The sequence below is a fragment of the Sus scrofa genome, chromosome 7 (assembly GCF_000003025.6).
Source record: "Sus scrofa isolate TJ Tabasco breed Duroc chromosome 7, Sscrofa11.1, whole genome shotgun sequence".
In the NCBI taxonomy this organism is placed as follows: domain Eukaryota; kingdom Metazoa; phylum Chordata; class Mammalia; order Artiodactyla; family Suidae; genus Sus; species Sus scrofa.
Window position 1 is genome coordinate 21253914 of NC_010449.5, and position 16164 is coordinate 21270077.

Consider the following 16164-nt stretch of genomic DNA (forward strand, 5'->3'; position numbering starts at 1 on the left):
CTGGGGTCTGTGTTTCCTTGTAGGCTGTCAGCTAGCAGTCATTCTCGGTTTGTAGTGAAAACCCACATTCCATGGCTGGTGGCCCCCTTCACCTTCAAAGTTAGCAATGACCTGTCGAATCCTTTTTGTACTTCAAATCTGTAGGTATATTATTTAGTATACAGTGGTGTGGGGTGGATATCTTTTGTTAATTTTTTTTTGTCTTTTTTTTTTTGCCTTTTCTAGGGCTGCTCCCTGTGGCATATGGAGGTTCCCAGGCTAGGGGTCTAATCGGAGCTGCAGCCGCCGGCCTACACCAGAGCCACAGCCACGTGGGATCCGAGCCACGTCTGCAATCTACACCACAGCTCACGGCAACGCTGGATCCTTAACCAACTGAGCAAGGCCAGGGACCGAATCCACAACCTCAGGGTTCCTAGTCAGATTCGTTAACCACTGAGCCACGACGGGAACTCCCTGTTTTGTTAATTAAAATTAAAAAAAAAAAAAAAATTCAGGCACTGTCTTTGAGCCTGTCACAGTTCTTGATATAAAGAATGCACCAGTAACCAAACAGAGGAAAGCTCTGCCTTCTTGGATTGAGCACCCACTTTGTCCCTGGCACTGTGCTCGAGACATCCCCTAAGTCATTACTTAATCAATATCGTACATGTCGTTTTCATAGTAATCCCATACTTTTAAAGAAGAGAAAGAATGAAAATATGCTGGGAGTCTGAGGGACAGTGCAAGAATGGAGGAGAAAATCAAGAGGAGGCTCGTGCTGGGCACACGGAGACTCAGAGCCCAGACCTGAAAAGGACAGACAGGGAGAGTGAGGTGCTCAGACTGACAGTGGTCCAGGGGTTCTTGCCCTCCTGTGCCCCATTTCGCACTCATTTTTGTCATTCAAACCTTAAATCCAACGCTTTTATGATAAAAGTTTTGTTTTGTTTTGTTTTGTTTTGTTTAAGAAATTAGATGAATTGTAAATGGCTTGGTAAGTGGCAGCACCAAGGTAACTGTTAGATATAACACAAATGCTGACAGCTCCTGAAGAAGATTAAGGTTTTTGCATGTCATAAGTATAAACTATCAAAACATTATCGGCTCAAGTTTTTTCCAGTATGATTCAATGAATTTTCCAATTCTCCCTATTTCCCCTTCCCTAAATACACCCGCCTTACCTCATTCAGTTTTCTTGAAAAGCTTTCCATCCTGACTCTGGTATATTATTTCTTCTAAGGAAAAAAAAAACGCTTACAACCAGATTGCTGATGTAAGGACTGAAAATGGACAGAATGCAGTAATTTCCTCCGGGGAGGTAGCTGGAGGACGTGAGAAAACGATCAGAGCAGTGGCCCGTACGGGGATCGAACCCGCGACCTTGGCGTTATTAGCACCACGCTCTAACCAACTGAGCTAACCGGCCACCCTTAGGCACAGTCTTTTACTTACTTCTTTTAAAGTTAATTTAATGAAAGTCAGTGACTTTGCTCTTGCCCAAATGCTGCTGCTGCTGCTGCTACTACTACTAACTAAAAGAAAAAAGTTTGTTTTTTAATCAAAAAAGGAAAAAATAAATCTCAGCTGCCGTCACGGATGAACGTACTTCTCCCTGGAAAAACTCAGTCTTTCTCAAAACGACAGATGAAGCCTCAAATAACTGTCCCGGAGCAACTACTTCCTTGCAGCTCTTCCTAGAAGGTCCGGGGCAAACGCGAAGCTGCTGCAAGCCTGAGATGGCGGAGGGCAAATCACGGAACTGACCACAAAACCCCCCGGCGCAGCGCTCGGAGTGCAAATTTTCTGCTCCTGGAGATCGTCTGGGCAGGTCACCTCTTGCCAGAGGCCTTTAGTCGCTTGGCTTCAGGTTAACTCTTGCGCTGTGCGTCCAGAGGTAGAAAAGGCTGCAGTGCCGTCATAGGACACTTGGTGGCGCCCAATTGAGGGTCTGAGGACGCAAAAGGACTGGGAGGATTGCCCCTCTATCTGATCTCTCTGATCTCTCGTCATCCCCAAAGAATGACAAGGGACGTCGAGATCAGGGTGAGTCTGGAGTCAGGGTCATGACAGGGACCAGGGAGAAACACTGGAATCTAAGTGGAGCAAGGGAACTGAAGCCATGGCCAAGCAGCTTTTGCCCTTTTGAGCCTGGCCCAATCCATGTGCAAGTGCGAGTCAACCCTTTCAGGGACCAGTGGAGCAGCAAATTTCTGCTTCACCCTCTGCTTGTTTTCCTTTATCTCTTGGACCCTATAACCCACCCACCCACCTCTTCCCCCCCCCTACTTTTCTATTCTTTGTTGCACCTGAAGTTAATTAACTGTATATATACATAATATCAAGTAAGATTTGGAAGATTTTTTTGAAGAGAAATATTTCTATTAATGAGAGAGGTTAACTATTCGTTTATTGATTTTACTTTATGCAATTTATAAATTTTTAAATTTTTTTAAAGCTGTAGGATCATATTTCTTATCTTCGGTACATTCCTTTAATTTTGTCCACCATCTGTTCACCATTTGGCTTCATTTTCTTTGTTCTCTAGTAAAAATTCGGCGGAAGGTGAATGGAAAAATCAATTTTTAAATTAAAAATTCTCCAAGATGCTGCCTTAGCAGCATGCCTGGAATTTATTCAATAACTGGGGTTATGGGTTTCTGGTTTGGTTTTTCTTGTTTGTTTTTGGTTTTGTTTTCGTGGTTTTTTTCATACGTGGAAAAAAAGGGAGAGAAACCTCCTGCAACAATGACATTTCCTAAACTGGCATGAAGTGAAACAACGTAGCTTCTGCAGGCAAAGGGCGGCACCAAAAGCAACCGGTGGTTTCCGTAGTGTAGTGGTTATCACGTTCGCCTCACACGCGAAAGGTCCCCGGTTCGAAACCGGGCGGAAACACACGTTTTTCTTTTACCTGAAATGCAGTCTTTTTCTCTGAAATTTCAGATTTCAACTCGCTTATACTTCCAAATAACAAAATCGTCGCGCTTGCTCTTTGTCTGAAACTAAGAACTATCATGAGAGTCCCGCCCTGGTGCATCGCTTCTCTCTCTGCTGGGGTCCCTCCGGGCCTGCCAGGGTCCCTGGGAAAGTACCAGTGGAAGGAGATGAACTGGCGCCCCGGAAAAGGTTGCTCTCTTTGGAATTTAGATTTCTATGAAAAGAGGCTTCACCAGGAACCGACCGTGAGGGCACCTTTCTTTTGAACCTGATCTGTTGCAGAAAAGTCTCCCAGATTCAAGCCAACTTTGAATGAAGAGAAATCCAGTTTCCTAGGGAAAGACCACTGGCACATTGCCAAAAACTTTAAAATATGTTTAAAATTTTTTAATTTATTCTTATTCCTAGCCTTTCCTAAAGGGACCGGAGCCCATTTACCAAAGTGATTGTGCACTGGGGGCAAGTAAATGGATTTTTCAGGGATTACCAGAGAAATGACTCTGACCTGGTTTTAATTCCTAGAGATACAAAACAGCACTGCTGTCCTCCAGGCAAAGTAGGTAATCTTGAAGGTCAGAAAGCCAATGAAGTTTTGCTTCTGGTCCCTTTCACTGTGGGCACAGAAGGTCCCTGAGCCCATCCTGTGGTTACCTCTCCAATTTCAGACAAAATTTCTATATTTTTTCTATGACTAATGGAATGAAGGCTATTATGGCCTAAAAGACCAATCAGAACAAGTCACCAGAAATTCTTCTATGAAATAATTAAACGTAACACAATCAGTCCCAACATCAAGAACTTGAAAGAGGTAGGAGGGCAGAGAGTCTCTTCAACTTGCTCATTCACCTGCAGAAGATAAGTGGGCTATAGAAAATGAGTTATTGTTAACCCTGTCAAGTGATTATTTCAATTGCATCTGCTATTTCGGGTGTCATTTCATTGATGGAGAAAATTAATGAACTGGCAACTGGTAAGAAGATACTGACATGGTTAGTGCTATTTTCTTTCTTTCTTTCTTTTTTTTTTTTTTTTTTTTGAATGCTATTATTTTCTTTATACTCCATTATAAAGACTATCAGAAGCAGTGAGCTCTTAGCTGGCTGAGCCAACAGTACTCCTTACCTACCCTACCTCAAGCGATAACAAGTTTTTAATCACTATGTTATAAAGTAGTCCACCCAGACCTTTATTATCTTACCATCTGTTCTGAAGTTGAAAGCTGATTACTGTTGTTTTAAATATGTAAATTTTATGCAAATGTGTATTGTACAAACTGACCTCAAGTGACTGGGTCTACCTTTCCAGAATTTGGCTCAATCGTGGGTCTCATTTGCATCTCCCTCCCAGTTTTAGTCCATATGGGCTGCTGTAACAAAAATACCATCAACCAGGTGTCTTAAAGGACAAGCATTCCTTTCTCACATTTCTGGAGGCTGGTTTTGATTCTCTCAGTCTGGTGAAATTTTGATTCTTGGCTCCCTATCTCATAGACATCAGTCTTTTCACTGTGTTCTCACATGAAGGAAAGAGTGAAAGGTCTCTCTGGTATCTCTTTTATGAGGATCTAATCCCATTCATGTGGACTTCATCCTCATGACCTAACCCCCCCCCCAATATATCAGCACATTGGATATTTGTTTTCAACATATCAATTTGGGGGGAGTACAGTGGGTCTATAGCAATCCCCAAAACATCCATGTCCTTTCCTAACTTCAGCTATGTTTAGTCAAGGATAAGTTGATGCTGACCTTCGGTGCAGGGAGGCCAGCGGCCAACAAGTGATGCTGAAATCAACTCTTAAAGCATTTTGAAAGGAACTTATCCTGAATTAATTCTTCACATTCAGAAGTGCCGCCCAACCATAGAGTCTTGACTGTCAGTTGAGTCTGAGTCTTCATAGCCATCAAAGGAGTCATCTTCTAAGATTTCTTTCTTCCTCCCACTTCTTCCTGAAATTGAGAAAGGAAGTTGACAGAGAAAGACACTTGGTCAAATTTTAAAATCAAAGGAGTTTTAGGGAGTTTCCTTGTGATGAAGCGGTTAAGGGTCTGGCGTTGTCACAGCAGCTCTGGTTGCTGCTGTGGTGCAAGTTCTTTCACATGCTGGGGGTGAGGCCAAAGAAGAAAAATAAATAAATAAAAAATGATAATAATTTACCAGTATTTTCTCCAGCAAGTTTTTCTCATTGGGCAGCACCCATACACATTTGACCTCTCACAACTGCCAATCCAGGAGGCATCAATCCAGGAAAAGGGAAAGACTATCTCCTTGGGGACTATCGATGGATAGAAGAATATGGCAGGCTCACAGTGGCACAGAAAATTTGAGAAACCATTTAGAAATGAAAAGAACCTCCCACAAAAGTTAACCTGCCAAGGAGGAGACAAGGAGGAGGAGATAAACAGTGACTACTCCGGGATACCATCATTTTAAACAGCCTCTTTCTTCTTTACCCCCATCCCCACCCTTGGGGATTCCTGGTAGAGTAGAAGGACTAGGAAGACAATCAAGATCAAGCTAAGGAAAAAAAAAAAAAAAATTTTCAAAAGAGCTTTTTAACTTGCATGAATTTCACAGTCTTCATCACAAGATTATTTAAGTCTCCAAAGTGTTCCTTTGGGAGCGCAGGGAAACCAGTCATGCTTTCAAGTCTTTTACATTTGTGGAAATGCTGTATCAAAGAGTATATGCATTTGAAATATTGGTAGATCCTGTCCAATTGTCCTGCATAGCAGCAAGGCATAGCGTATTCGTCTGTGGAGAACACAAATGAATAAGTTCATCGGCACACAATACAACTCTTACTTCATTCCCTGCTGAGTGTGAAGCAAAACTAGGCAATCCGGGAAGACTGTAGAAAATTTTAGAAAATCTAGGATTCTTATGATGCTGGAATATTGCCTTCTCTCAGAGGCGAGACTCTACAGCCTGGAGCCTGGTGGGATGGGAACAAATTGGTTAAGGCAGGGAAACGGCTGAGTGGAGAGATCTGATGAAGGAGTTTGGGAAGTGATCTCCCTTTGCATACTGCTTAAAGTAAACATGTTAAACAAGCAAGAGTGGCCAGAATTTGTAGGCAGGATTATAAATCACAGCCCTACACGGATGTGTTTTTCAATGCCTTAATAGAAACAAAAATTCAAGCTGTGATGGCCGAGTGGTTAAGGCGTTGGACTCGAAATCCAATGGGGTTTCCCCGCGCAGGTTCAAATCCTGCTCACAGCGTTTCATTTCACCTTATACATTCAAATCCTACAGTGGTAATTGGACTGCGGATGATCGTTGCTTGTCTTATTCCACAAGCAAACTGAGAAGTAAGAGGCCTGTTACCGACCAGGGTGCAATCCCTGTATTTTGCCTCTCTATAACCTCCTCCTCCAACCTGCCAAAGACCTGGTGAAAGAATGCTCAAAACAGTTGCTTGTTTTGCGTGGAATTTGTTCAATCTGAAAGTAACAGCAGATCCCAATGGTAAGGAGAAACAGGAAATTTTGTTTTGAAAATCTGTAATAAAATTCCCCGTTCTGATAATAGAAGTGCAGGTAGCTTTCTTAAAGATTTTCCTGGTATTTAAAAAGAAACAAATAAAAACCAGACTAGTGGGAACCATAAAAGTCTAGGATCATAAATATCCGTGTGTGTGCGCGCGTGCCCGCCCCCAAGCGCCCTTTAAAATACTGTACTTTGGAAATGAAGAAACTGAGCCAAAGAGAAGATGCACGACTTGAACTAAGGCAATAAAATCTAATGGGGGAAGAGTCTGGATAACGGCTGTGGGCACTGTGGCAGCGCTCGGACACAAACTATTGGACTTCTCGCTCTCAAAGTACCATCTTCCCTTATAAACACTTTTGTATTTCCACGTGCCTATTTTGCTTACATTCAGCCCTTAAACATAGCTAGCTACTTTATGTAATCATGGCCGGTATTCTTTAATTTTATAATGATATTAATGCTGAACTTCTAAGTTCCTATGTGACTTTGATTCTTGAAGTGTTTACTTTTACTGAATTTACTACCTCCGTTTCGCCTAATTTGGAAGGGTGCGTGTTTCGGAATGTCCTGCCTGCTGCAGAGATTCTTAAATTATTTCCTCCATAAAGAGTTTCGCTCTTTGGAGGGTGAGATTGAAAACATGATTAACACCTCAAGAATATATTTAATTCCATTTCCGTTTTCACTATATCAAAATTGAAAATTAAGTGGGTCCTTAATTATTGATCCATCCACAGCTCCGATGTCTAAGTGCATAAGAAAAATGAAATGGCTTGATGAAGAGATAGATGAATCAACTGCATAAGTTAATGAATCGTTCACAAAATAGGAACAAGCCAGCACATAAATGGGGGGAAAATGCCAACCACATTTTTTCTGTCACAGACATGATGCTCCAAGGCAGAAAATTCTTTCATAATTATAAATATTTTAAGTGAATGTAGCTTATGCAAATTGACCCTAAAAGTAACCAGTCAGCTTTGACAGATTCCACAGGTCTTTCTTGTTCAACTAATTTCCTGTTGCTTCATAAAGCAACTGTTTTCTCAGTGATTCTAGTGAATAATGAATAATAAAGAGTTCCACAACCAGGGGGGCCAGTGGCGCAATGGATAACGCGTCTGACTACGGATCAGAAGATTCTAGGTTCGACTCCTGGCTGGCTCGACTACCCTTTCTTTTCTTGGGGGGGAAGCTTTCCGTGTACTGATTTTCGTATTTCTGTGTATTGATAATAGAAACAAATTCTCAAATCCTGGAAAGCTGAAATATATGATCTGGTACTTTGCAGTGCATGTTACCTGCCATACAGCGAGATTTTGGTTGTACATTAAGTCCAAATGGATGCTAATGTATCTCTTCCGAAATGTCCTTTTTATCCCATTTCTTTTACTGATACTAAGGGGAGTTGACTGAAAGTTCTCTGGAAAGACAACTTGAAAAATTAAATTATTTGACTTAAGAAGGAATGACTTTCTGATACATGCTACAACATGAATCAACCTGGAACACATCATGCTAAGTGAAAGAAGCCAGACACAAAAAGCTGTATATTGTATGAGTCTATTCATATGAATGTCCAGAATAGGAAAATCCCTAGACAGTAATATTTGCCAAGAGCTGGGGAAAGGGTACAGAGTTGGTTTGTGGGTTATGAAAATATTTTGAAATTCAGTAATGGCGCTGGTTGCACAACTCTGGGAATATACCAAAAAACACTGAATTGTACACTTTTATGTGAATTTTATAGAATCGGAAGTCTATCTTAACTTTCAAAAATCAAAGAAGCATCAAAAACAAACAAACAAACAAAATATGACCAGTATTTTCTTCATTACTTTTTTCCCTCATCGGGCAGGGCTCTCACTCTTCTCTCTCTTCTCCTGTACAATTTCTGTCTCTGAGCATCTGTCCTAGAGGAAAAAGAAGAGACATCAACTGAAGAAAATGAATCAGGAAAGACAGACGAAATCTGTGGACAGACTAAATCATAGCATCTCCCTTAGGATCAGCGATCTTGGCAAAGATCCGCCCTGACTCCAAAGGAAGCTATTCAATCTCCCCGCCCAGCTCGGGATCTCAATCAGAAGAGCGCGGCAGCCTCACCGCCCAAGTCTGAGACTAAGAAACTGTTCAGAGTTGTAAGGGATCCTAGAGAAAATTACTCAGACAAAAAGAAGGCGAGGGTGTCAAGGGAGAGGAGGAAAGTGGCAGTTTGGGGGGTGCTGTCTCAAGAGCTGTGTCTCCTTTCTAGGTGTTCCAGACACTCGGGGCAGCATGGAAGGAACTCAAGGTGAAGCTGGGAAAAGGAAACACAAATATGCAAAGGAGACTTTCATTGTAGGTATTCACGTCTTTACCTTACAAAAGCGTATTGACTCTAGACGATATGCGTTGTAAAGGGGTACTAGCAATTAAGGAGTGAACCTAACACGCGTCTAGACCTCTTTTGATAGTCTGTTGCGCTGTTAGCTAATTAAAAGGGAGGATGGGGTAGGGACAGAAGAACAGTGCAAAGGATCTGAAACTTGCTGCTGTAAATGCTTCTCAAACCTTAGCTCTCAGAAGAATTGCTAGGAAGGAACATCAAGCCCACGTTTCTAGGCTTCTCAATCCTCCCTTCCCCCAGAGACTCTATATTGGTTCTAAGATGAAGCACATGAATTTTAGTAAGGTGATGCTTACGCTGCTGTTCCGCCAACCATAATTTAAGTATCCCTGGAATAGTGCGTTGTATTTATTACCCACTTTTTGCAGCTAACACCAACAGGGAACTTCCACAGCAGAAGGGGAAAAACAGAGCTTCTATATGGAGACACTCACAACTTTAGTATTATTCAATGGGGCTTTAACCAATCAAAGTAACCGACCTTTTCTACTCTCAAGATTTTTGGTTTGATTTTCTCTTTTACAAATGACTTTATATATTTATAAAAATTTCTCTTTCTCTTTTATAAATTCAGTTTCATTGAATACTTTTTTTTTTTTTTTTTTTTTTTTTTTTTTTTGGTGGTGGTGGAGGCTTGTTTTAGAAAGAAGTCTGTTTAAATCTCCCCGTCAAACAAACAAAAAGACCTTTGAAATAATAATCAAATCACTCTTGGACCTAAAAGAGAAAACTTAGGTGTCTTTTTTTTTTTTTCCCCAAAATCTGTACGTTGGGATCATCCCTCTTCCCCCCAAAATCTACAGAGATAATACTGTGGAGAGAGAATTTTTTTCCCTTCCCTCAGAATGTTGTAGTGGTGCTCTGTCCAAAGCAATCATCATTAGCACATGTTTGGAAATTTGAGGTTGTTTTCTGTTTTGTTTTTTTTTTTTTAAGAACATTCATTATCTCCTTTGAGCAAACTCCATGGTAGTGTCATATTCCAAAAAAAAAATTATGTTTTTTACTTCAAAAAAATGTTTGTATTCTCCTCCAAAAGCAATTCCTAGTGTGTGAAAATGAAAACCTTTTCACATTACATTTCTTTACCTGTTTTCCTTTTTCTACTCAAGAAGGTTCTGTGGGTGGCTGCTTAAAAAGTATGCTTAGTAAACATAAGATTGAAATTTGGTCAGGATTTCTCTGTTGGCTTTATAATCTTGCAAAGTGGTATCTTTCATTTGAACACAGTTGGGGAATTTATCAAACCTGTGTTGTTCAATTGCTAAATGATGGGGAAAACTAAGATCCCGATGTCTACTTTTTACATGTGATTTCTGAAGGTGGTGGGCAATGGAAGTTTTAAAAGAAGAGAGGGAAAGACTGGATGAACTATGTAAAAAGCTGCATGAAAAATCATTCCACATATGGCATGACTGAGGCACCATAAATTATTACTTGGACACGAAACAGTTCATAATTCTCATCTGATGAGGATGCCCCTCTCGTATGCTATGAAATTATCACTGATTTGCTTTGAAATGATTAGATATTTTGTCTTTAATTTATGACTTTACCATTTGAGAGTTTGCAATAACAACTCCAGCAGTTACTAGAAACCACTGGGGGTTTTTTTAATTATTATTATTTTGTAAGACCTCCACAACTGGTCTTAATTATTTTTGCATCCTGGAGTATTTACCACACATGATGTTCATAAATATTTGTAAATGGATCATTGAATACCTGATTTCTTCTCTCTACTTTTATAGACATCAACAGAATGGTGTTGGATGCTTGAGATCCCAAGGGCTGCCAGAGCTCCCAGTACCAGAAAGCAAAACTCTTTTCCTCTTTTCCAAGGTGTGTCTCCTGCACCTTCTATTCAAAAAATTTCAATGCCAACTGGCACAAGAAAATAACTATTTAAAAGGCCCATGTCCCTTTTCAAAAAGCAGTCTAATAGGGGGAATTGGGGGTTGAGAACTGTATTAGGGGGAAAAAAACTTTTTCATTGTGTGTGTCTTTACTACTCACACAGAACACTTTACTTCTGACATTTCTGGCCACCAAATCTGTGGCAGTTTCCCCCCACCAACTGCACTAGCTGAATGTCCTAGAGTTGAAAACAATTGTGACACTAGCTCTCTGGAGATAGCATCAGATTGCACAGGTTACTAGGACTCAGTCCCTTAAGACTGCTCCCATTTCAGATACCAGTGGAAGTTAGTAGGTCCCCATCGTTACACACATACATAAACAGAAGACATAGTTCAGTAGATTGTTGGAAACTAAAAGTTAAATAAATATGCTACATTTGTAAATACACTCACAAAGAGACATAGAATGCCTTTTATAGATTAACAAGTAGACTCTATAGAGCTGAGAAAACAAGTAATAAACTTGAAGGTAGGCCTAGAAATTACCCAAGATGAAACACCAAGAAAAAAACAGACAAAAAGAGCTCAAAGAGTTATTGATTAATATATGTGTAGGCAGAATCCCAAAGGGAGAGAGAGAGGGAGAGAGAGGAGAAAAGGACAGAAAGAAATATTTGAAGAGTTAATGGCTGAGTATTTTCCCAAGATAATGAAATACAAGTATCACCCACTTTTCAAAATCCACGTTGCTGCCACTTCATTTTTAGGAAAGACCTACGTTAGTACCTGTTTTTGCAAAGGGAAAGAAATTGAAAGAGGATTTTTGCTTTTATGAAGATGAAAAGTGAAAATAGCTCTCAACAATTGTTTTTAAGGGAGCCGTTAGAGAGGCAGCATGCATTAGCAAAAGCGAGGGTGAGACCCCCAAGCTCTCCTCCCAAGCTCTCCTCCAGGAACTGCACTCAGCATCAAGCTGCTATAGCTTTGAACTGTGTCTGTGGGCATCTAGTTTCATCTCCACTTATTTTGTGCATCTGTGTGCAAGAAGTGTCCTAAGGCAATTGCTTCTTCACCTCATGCCAATTCAGTCTGTGAAAATTTTCATAGGAATGCTACACTTCCACATAGCAGAGGAAACACACACATCAAACCTCAGCTCCAAACTCAGAGAATCTCAAGCTAGCTAGAGATTTGCATCAGAATAGCAGGCTTCTCATCAGAAATTGGGATGCCAGAAGACAATGGAATGGCATTTTAAACTGCTGAGAGACCCCAAAAGAGTTTTTTTAAACTGTTAATGTAGACTTCTCTACCAAACGAAAAATAGCTTCCAAAAATGAAAAAGAAATAAAGGTATTTTCAGATAAACCAAAACAGAAGACTGTATTACCATCATATCTGCACAGTAAGAAATGTTATAAGATGGTCTTCAGAAAGAAGGAATACAAAGGAATGAGTATCTGCAGAAATGGATACAATGAAGGTACATGTAAGAAGTACTTTATCCCATTTTTAAACACTCAAAAAATAATCGACTGCATAAAGCACAAGTAGGAGTGACTTAATGTACAGTTATAACATACATGAAAGAAAAATCTATGACAACAATAATATACAATACAGGAGAGAGTATACTATTGCAAGCTTCTTACTCTGCACAGGAGGCAACACAATATTATTTGAAAATAGACTTTAATTGTAGCTGTATATAGAAAACCCTAAGGAAACCAATTAAAAAAATTTAATACGCAAATGATAAGGCAACGCTGGAGAAAAAAATCAAATCATATAAAATTCTCATATATTTCAAAGACAAGAAGCAAGAGAAAAAAGAAAGGAAAAAGAACAAAAGGAACACACAAAAAACAACTAAGAAGATGGTGGATTTGAATACAAATATGTCACTATTTACAGTAAATATTACCTCAATTCTTCAATTATAGGCAGAGGCTGTCAGATTAGATAAAAGAAATTTAGAACGAACTGTACACTAGACTGTTTTCCGATTTTGGACAGGGAACTCACATTTTCTGAGAAGAGGTCAGATAAATGGGAGTCTGCTGATAAAAACAGGTCTACCGGGAGTGGGGTTCGAACCCACGCGGACACTTGTCCATTGGATCTTAAGTCCAACGCCTTAACCACTCGGCCATCCCGGTGGTGGGCTCCTCAGCTTACATGTTAAGTATTAGTGGATTAAAGTTATTTAGATTTGCTAGCCCCTGAAAGATTGTGTTAGTCCCTAAAAGATTATGAATAATTTTACACCACCAAAATCTGGGACCAAACTTTAGAAAGAGGAAAAAAAATTCTTGTAATTTTTCTTGGAAAAATATAATGAAAATACTTATTTTCATAGTTTATTAGCTTAATCAGTAGTTTGTTTAATTAGTTTAACCAGGATTAGGGAAATACTGAACCTTCTCTGATTTTATGGACTTGCATTAAATGAGGACTGCTATGACCAAAAAAACACATGATGCTACAGGAATACATATTCACTTTTGCAGACCCAACTCACTTTGTCACCACTTATGCTCAAGAGAAGGCACTTCTTTTAGTGGATCTGAAAAGCAAGAGGAGTAATAGAGGTAAGAAGAATGCAGCCTCATGAACCATGTCTCATAACTTTACAAAGGTGGTACCTACCTTAGAGAACAAATGTTTTGCCTGCTGAATTTAAGCCCCATTCCAAACCCATTGAATCTGATTGCCCAGGTATGGGCTTCAGGTTTAGAACCAGACAAGTTCCTCTTGAAATATGTTTGAAAAAACCTGGTGCAATCATGTGGACCTTGGAATTTGAATATGGGACACTGCTTTTTAAAAGGAAGTATTTTAACCTAGAATTCTAACTATCAACTAATGAAATTTCTTTCCTAAGTACCTATTATGTGCTAAGGACTGAGTCAGATACACATAATCTACCAAGTCAGTAAGACACTTGCCAGACACTTCAGGGATGTGGTAGTGGGTTCCAGATGGGTATTCAAAGAGTACTGTTGTGTTGAAACTCTGTGAAGCCTTCTGGAACCAGAGATGAAATTAAATCCTGAAGTAGCATGTGGAATAGAATTAAGTTTCAAAAATCGCAAAACACCTTTTGCCACCCACCAAAATAAATACACGCAGTCATTAGTTTTTGGCATATGCCAAAAGTGGTTCCTGGAACCCCGCTACCATACCAAATTTTGGGTTGGTCAAGTCCCTTACAGTTGCAAGTTCTGTGTTCCATATGATTAAATGATATAATACCAGAAGGTTGGGTCAGCTGTACCATACAAAAACAAAAAGTCCAAGGGCACCTATCCTCAATCTTAAAACCATTGATGCAGGGGCCCAGCCCTTGTTGGCAATGCAGAATGCTTACCAAGTTCAAAAGCTTATGTCTTCCATTGCCTGATAAAACCAGGAGAAAGGAATGTGTCACTCACTTCATTAATCCATCCAGCACCAAATTCTCACTCTGGCCTTTTAGATACTCTCGTGCTAGTGAGCAAAGACATGGCCTGAGAGATTCTTGTCTTTGCATACTGAGGGAAATCCAGGCCTGTTGGTGCCTGAGTCAGACAGAGCAGCATTGGTGGTGCAAGAAAGGGCATATCAGAGAAAGGAGTCCTCATGCATTGACATGCACAAGAGTTTTTATTCTATTATTGTGATTCTTTTTTGGTCAATATTTTTTATTGAAGTGTTGACATACAGCCATATATTAGTTTCAGGTATAATCAAATATAGTCAATATTTATATATATTGCAAAATGATCACCACGCTAAGTCCAGTTAACATGTCACCATATATTTTTACCTATTTTTTTTCTTGTGATGAAAAATCTTAGGATCCCTTCTCTTAACAACTTTCAAATATTCAATACATTATTATTAACCATGATGTATCTTACATCTTTATGGCTTATTTATTTTGTAACTGGGAATTTGTTTATTTTGACCCTATTTATTTATTTAGCCCATCTTCCATCCCCCACATTGGACAACCACCAGTCTGTTCTCTGTGTCTATGAACTTGATTTTGATTTTGGTTTTCTTTTTATATTCCACATGCAAGTGAGATCATACAGTATTTGCCTTTTTCTTATTTATTTCACTTAGCATAATATCCTCAAGTTCATTAAAAAATTAATAAAGGTCATTAACAATCAATAAAGGCAATATTTTTATCATATATTACTTGGATATTCAAACAAATGATTTGCTTTATGCCAAAGTAAAATGTTGAGAACACATACTACTCGCAAATTTAGGAAAAGATAGATTGTTCTGTAGCCATGATAACAAGTACCCATCAGACCCCAGCTTAAACTGGTTTAGTCTATCAATAATAATCTTTTTGTGAATATACTTTTGATGACAACCAATCACTGTAAACCCCTGTTTTCTGAAAGTGAGCCAGGCAGGGAAGCACTCACTTCAATTAACATACTTTTGAGTGCCAATCAAACAAGGCAGTTTCTCCCAAGTAACCACGCTTCCACTGTATAAGTCAACCTATTTAGCCTCCAAAAGCCTGCCCTGAGCCCCCTCCCAGAAAATGTCAGCCATCAGCTCTTTCAGAGGGACTATGCCTCACCAACATTGTTCCATTTTTAAATGAACATTGACTTATATTTCAAGTATTGAGTGGTGGTTTCATCATCCTTTGAAAACGGCCCTTTATCAAAATCTGAAATTTCTTTTTTTTTCTCCATGTTTGTTGTTAGTTTTTCACTTTCAAAATGTTTGTGTGTTCTATAAAATAATGTGGCCTTTACAACCACATTGTTTTGTCATGAATGGTGACTTTGGTGAGCTTTGGTTCCTTTATATAGGTGTATTACTCAGATTTGGCAAAAAGAAAAAAGAAAAAAAAAAAAAATCCCAACCTTTGCAAACACACTTTGATGGTGAGACTTCATACGAATATTTACCTAATGCCTACTTTGTGTTCAGAACTGCTGGTCCTGGAGATACAGAAGGGAAAAAAATATATATATATTATCCTCCTGGACAGAAATTCTGGTGGAAGCCGAGTGATAATTGAGAGTTGGGGGAAAAGAAAGGAAAATATGCATTGTGTTAAATTGCGTTTTGTGTGTGTCTGCGTGTGTTTAACAATAAGAAATATCTCTTTCAACAGGGTTGAAAAGGCAGTGTACAAAGTAGAAGGAGACAATCAGGTGGATGAAGCAGCACTTAATCGCCACACGGAGACTCAGAAACTCAGGGGACTGATTCTGGAAAAGGGACGAGAAGAAAAGGGAGTACTCAGATGGTCAGTGACCATCAGACACCCATCTCACTTCCAATGCCACCCGTAATCTAGTATCGTCATTTTCTTTACTAGAATTTCTATCTGAAGGCTTTATTCCATTTTCCCTTAAGTTGATTTCTCTGTTTCCCGGGGGACCGGGGTAGGGGGTGGGGTGGCAAGGAAGGTAGGTGTCACTACTGTAGAACAAATGAAGTCTGCATTTAACCTCAATTTTACGTCTACGAGATTATTTC

The 16164-nt window shown here is 39.5% G+C and overlaps 1 long non-coding RNA gene and 5 other non-coding genes across 7 annotated transcripts; 4 read left to right on the forward strand and 2 right to left on the reverse strand.

Moving 5' to 3' along the window:
• LOC110261678 lies at window positions 562–16123 on the forward strand. 2 transcript variants are annotated; one of them, XR_002346129.1, is made up of 6 exons: window positions 562–2025; window positions 2926–3908; window positions 8669–8754; window positions 10555–10645; window positions 13173–13253; window positions 15797–16123. It is a non-coding gene; the product is annotated as an uncharacterized LOC110261678 (long non-coding RNA). The 2 variants fall into 2 exon arrangements; XR_002346130.1 differs by lacking the exon at window positions 2926–3908.
• TRNAI-AAU lies at window positions 1335–1408 on the reverse strand. The gene has a single exon. It is a non-coding gene; the product is annotated as a tRNA-Ile (tRNA).
• Window positions 2805–2877, forward strand: TRNAV-CAC. Its single transcript has one exon. It is a non-coding gene; the product is annotated as a tRNA-Val (tRNA).
• Window positions 6063–6144, forward strand: TRNAS-CGA. Its single transcript has one exon. It is a non-coding gene; the product is annotated as a tRNA-Ser (tRNA).
• TRNAR-ACG lies at window positions 7509–7581 on the forward strand. The gene has a single exon. It is a non-coding gene; the product is annotated as a tRNA-Arg (tRNA).
• On the reverse strand, window positions 12739–12821 carry TRNAL-UAA. The gene has a single exon. It is a non-coding gene; the product is annotated as a tRNA-Leu (tRNA).